Source organism: Phyllobates terribilis, unplaced genomic scaffold, assembly GCF_046119375.1.
Source record: "Phyllobates terribilis strain yellow unplaced genomic scaffold, ASM4611937v1 Scaffold_20__1_contigs__length_20440879, whole genome shotgun sequence".
Taxonomy (NCBI): Eukaryota; Metazoa; Chordata; class Amphibia; order Anura; family Dendrobatidae; genus Phyllobates; species Phyllobates terribilis.
This window is the reverse complement of record NW_027362780.1, coordinates 9,896,746-9,901,586: the sequence shown is the minus strand read 5'-3', so window position 1 is coordinate 9,901,586 and position 4,841 is coordinate 9,896,746.

Below are 4,841 nucleotides of genomic sequence, written 5' to 3'. Positions count from 1 at the left end.
AACAATGGAAGAGTTCCAAAGCATTTTTAAACTACAGCAGAATCCAGAGAACAATTGAAGAGTTCCAAACCATTGTTAAACGTCAGCAGAATTTCGAGAACAATGGAAGAGTTCGGAACCATTTTTAAACGCAAGCAGAATTTCAAGAACAATGGAAGAGTTCCAAAGCATTTTTAAACGTCAGCAAAATTCCGAGAACAATGGAAGAGGTCCGAAGCATTTTTAAACTTCAGTGGAATACATAGAACAATGGAAGAGTTCCGAAGCATTTTTAAACTTCAGCAGAATTCCGAGAACACTGGAAGAATAATGAAGCATTTTTAAACTTCAGCAGAATTCCTAGAGCAATGGAAAAGTTCAAAAGCATTTTTAAACTTCAGCGGAATTCCGAGAACAATGGAAGAGTTCCAAAGCATTTTTAAACTACAGCAGAATCCAGAGAACAATTGAAGAGTTCCAAACCATTTCTAAACGTTAGCAGAATTCCAAGAACAATGGAAGAGTTCGGAACCATTTTTAAACGCCAGCAGAATTCCAAGAACAATGGAATAGTTCCAAAGCATTTTTAAACGTCAGCAAAATTCCGAGAACAATGGAAGAGGTCCGAAGCATTTTTAAACTTCAGCGGAATATATATAACAATGGAAGAGTTCCGAAGCATTTTTAAACTTCAGCGGAATTCCGAGAACAATGGGAGTGTTCTGAAGCATTTTTGAATGTCAGCGGAATTCCGAGAACAATTGAAGAGTTCTGAAGCATTTTTACACGTTAGCGGAATTCCGAGAACAATTGTAGAGTTCCGAAGCATTTTTACACGTCAGCGGAATTCCGAGAACAATGGAAGAGTTCCGAAGCATTTTTGAATGTCAGCGGAATTCCGAGAACAATGGAAGAGTTCCGAAGCATTTTTAAACTTCAGCGGAATTCTGAGAGCAATGGAAGGGTTCGGAAGCATTTTTAAACTTCACCAGAATTCTGAGAACAATGGTAGAGTTCCAAATCATTTTTAAACTTCAGCAGAATTCAGGGAGCAATGGAAAAGTTCAAAAGCATTTCAAAACTTCAGCGGAATTCCAAGAACAATGGAAGAGTTCCAAAGCATTTTTAAACTACAGCAGAATTCTGAGAATAATTGAAGAGTTCGGAACCATTTTTAAACGCCAGCAGAATTCCGAGAAAAATGGAAGAGTTCCGAAGCATTTTTAAACATCAGCAAAATTCCGAGAACAATGGAAGAGGTCCGAAGCATTTTTAAACTTTAGCGGAATACCGAGAAAAGTGGAAGAGTTCCGAAGCATTTTTACACTTCAGCGGAATTCCAAGAGCAATGGGAGTGTTCTGAAGCATTTTTAAACGTCAGCAGAATTCCGAGAACAATGGAAGAGTTCCAAAGCATAAATAAACGTCAGCAGAATTGCGAGAACAAAGGAAAAGTTCCGAAGCATTTTTAAATGTCAGCGGAATTCCGAGAACAATGGAAGAGTTCCGAAGCATTTTTACACTTCACCGGAAGTCCGAGAACAATGGGAGTGTTCTGAAGCATTTTTAAACGTCAGCAGAATTCCGATAACAATGGAAGAGTTCCAAAGCATTTATAAACGTCAGCAGAATTCGGAGAACAATGGGAAAGTTCCAAAGCTTTTTTAAATGTCAGCTTAATTCCGAGAACAATGGAAGAGTTCCGAAGCATTTTTTAACTTCAGCGGAATTCCGAGAACAATGGAAGAGTTCCAAAGCATTTTTAAACTACAGCAGAATTCTGAGAATTATTGAAGAGTTCCGAACCATTTTTAAATGTCAGCAGAATTCCGAGAAGAATGGAAGAGTTCGGAAGAATTTTTAAACGCCAGCAGAATTCCGAAAACAATGGAAGAGTTCGGGAGCATTTCTAAGTGTCAGCAGAATTCCGAGAACATTGGAAGAGTTCCGAAGCATTTTTAAACTTCAGCAGAATTCCGAGTACAATGGAAAAGTTCCAAAGCATTTTTAAACTTCACCAGAATTCCGAGAGCAATGGAAAAGTTCAAAAGCATTTTTAAACTTCAGCAGAATACCGAGAAAAATGGAAGAGTTCCGAAGCATTTTTACACTTCAGCGGAATTACGAGAACAATGGAAGAGTTCCAAAGCATTTAAAAACGTCAGCAGAATTCCGAGAACAATGGAAGAGTTCGGAACTATTTTTAAACGCCAGCAGAATTCCGAGAACAATGGAAGAGTTCAGAAGCATTTTTAAACTTCAGCGGAATTCCGAGAACAATGGAAGAGTTCGGAAGCATTTTTAAACATCAGCAGAATTCCGAGAAAAATCTAAGAGTTCCAAAGCATTTATAAACGTCTGCAGAATTCCGAGAACAATGGAAAAGCTCCAAAGCATTTTTAAATGTCAGTGGAATTCCGAGAACAATGGAAGAGTTCTGAAGCATTTTTATACATCAGCAAAATTCCGAGAACAATGGAAGAGGTCCGAAGCATTTTTAAACTTCAGCGGAATACCGAGAAAAATGGAAGAGTTCCGAAGCATTTTTACACTTCAGCGGAATTCCGAGAACAATGGGAGTGTTCTGAAGCATTTTTAAATGTCAGCAGAATTCCGAGAACACTGGAAGAGTTCCAAAGAATTTATAAACGTCAGCAGAATTCCGAGAACAATGGGAAAGTTCCAAAGCATTTTTAAATGTCAGCTTATTTCCGAGAACAATGGAAGAGTTCCGAAGCATTTTTAAACTTCAGCGGAATTCCGAGAACAATGGAAGTGTTCGGAAGCATTTTTAAACTTCAGCAGAATTTCGAGAACAATGGAAGAGTTCCAAAGCATTTTTAACTACAGCAGAATTCTGAGATTAATTGAAGAGTTCCGAACCATTTTTAAATGTCAGCAGAATTCCGAGAACAATGGAAGAGTTCGGAACCATTTTTAAACGCCAGCAGAATTCCGAGAACAATGGAAGAGTTCAGAAGCATTTTTAAACTTCAGCAGAATTCCAAGAACAATGGAAGAGTTCAGAAGCATTTTTAAACGTCAGCAGAATTCCGAGAACAATGGAAGAGTTCCAAAGCATTTATAAACATCAGCAGAATTCCGAGAACAAAGGAAAAGTTCCGAAGCATTTTTAAATGTCAGCGGAATTCCGAGAACAATGGAAGAGTTCCGAAACATTTTTAAACGTCAGCAGAATTCCGAGAACAATGGAAGAGTTCCGAACCATTTTTAAACGCCAGCAGAATTCCGAGAACAATGGAAGAGTTCCGAAGCATTTTTACACTACAGCGGAATACCGAGAGCAATGAAAGTGTTCTGAAGCATTTTTAAACGCCAGCAGAATTCCGAGAACAATGGAAGAGTTCAAAAGCATTAATAAACGTCAGCAGAATTCCGAGAACAAAGGAAAAGTTCCGAAGCATTTTTAAATGTCAGCGGAATTCTGAGAACAATGGAAGAGTTCCGAAGCATATTTAGACTTCAGCGGAATTCTGAAAACAATGGAAGAGTTCGGATGCATTTTTAAACTTCAGCAGAATTCCGAGAACAATGGAATAGTTCCAAAGAATTTTTAAACTACAACAGAATTCTGAAAACAATTGAAGAGTTCCAAACCATTTCTAAACGCCAGCAGAATTCTGAGAACAATGGAAGAGTTCCGAAGCATTTTTAAATGTCAGCAAAATTCCGAGAACAATGGAAGAGGTCCGAAGCATTTTTAAACTTCAGCAGAATACCGAGAAGAATGGAAGAGTTCCGAAGCATTTTTAAACTTCAGCGGAATTCCGAGAACAATGGGAGTGTGCTGAAGCACTTTTAAACGTCAGCAGAATTCCGAGAACAATGGAAGAGTTCCAAAGCATTTATAAACGTCAGCAGAATTCCAAGGACAATGGGAAAGTTCCAAAGCATTTTTAAATGTCAGCTTAATTCCGAGAACAATGGAAGAGTTCCGAAGCATTTTTAAACTTCAGCGGAATTCCGGGAACAGTGGACGAGTTCGGAAGCATTTTTAAACTTCAGCAGAATTCCGAGAACAATGGAAGAGTTCCAAAGCATTTTTAAACTACAGCAGAATTCTGAGAATTATTGAAGAGTTCCGAAGCATTTTTAAACGTCAGCAGAATTCCGAGAACAATGGAAGAGTTCCGAAGCATTTTTAAACTACAGCAGAATTCCGAGTACAATGGAAAAGTTCCAAAGCATTTTTAAACTTCACCAGTATTCCGATAGCAATGGAAAAGTTCAAAAGCATTTTTAAACTTCAGCGGAATACCGAGAACAATGGAAGAGTTACGAAGCATTTTTAAACTTCAGTGGAATTCCGAGAACAATGGGAGTGTTCTGAAGCATTTTTAAACGTCAGCATAATTCCGAGAACAATGGAAGAGTTCCAAAGCATTTATAAACATCAGCAGAATTCCGAGAACAAAGGAAAAGTTCCGAAGCATTTTTAAATGTCAGCGGAATTCCGAGAACAATGGAAGAGTTCCGAACCATTTTTAAACGTCAGCAGAATTCCGAGAACAATGGAAGAGTTCCGAACCATTTTTAAACGCCAGCAGAATTCCGAGAACAATGGAAGAGTTCCAAAGCATTTTTAAACATCAGTAAAATTCTGAGAACAATGGAAGAGGTCCGAAGCATTTTTACACTACAGCGGAATACCGAGAGCAATGAAAGTGTTCTGAAGCATTTTTAAACGCCAGCAGAATTCCGAGAACAATGGAAGAGTTCCAAAGCATTAATAAACGTCAGCAGAATTCCGAGAACAAAGGAAAAGTTCCGAAGCATTTTTAAATGTCAGCGGAATTCTGAGAACAATGGAAGAGTTCTGAAGCATTTTTAGACTTCAGCGG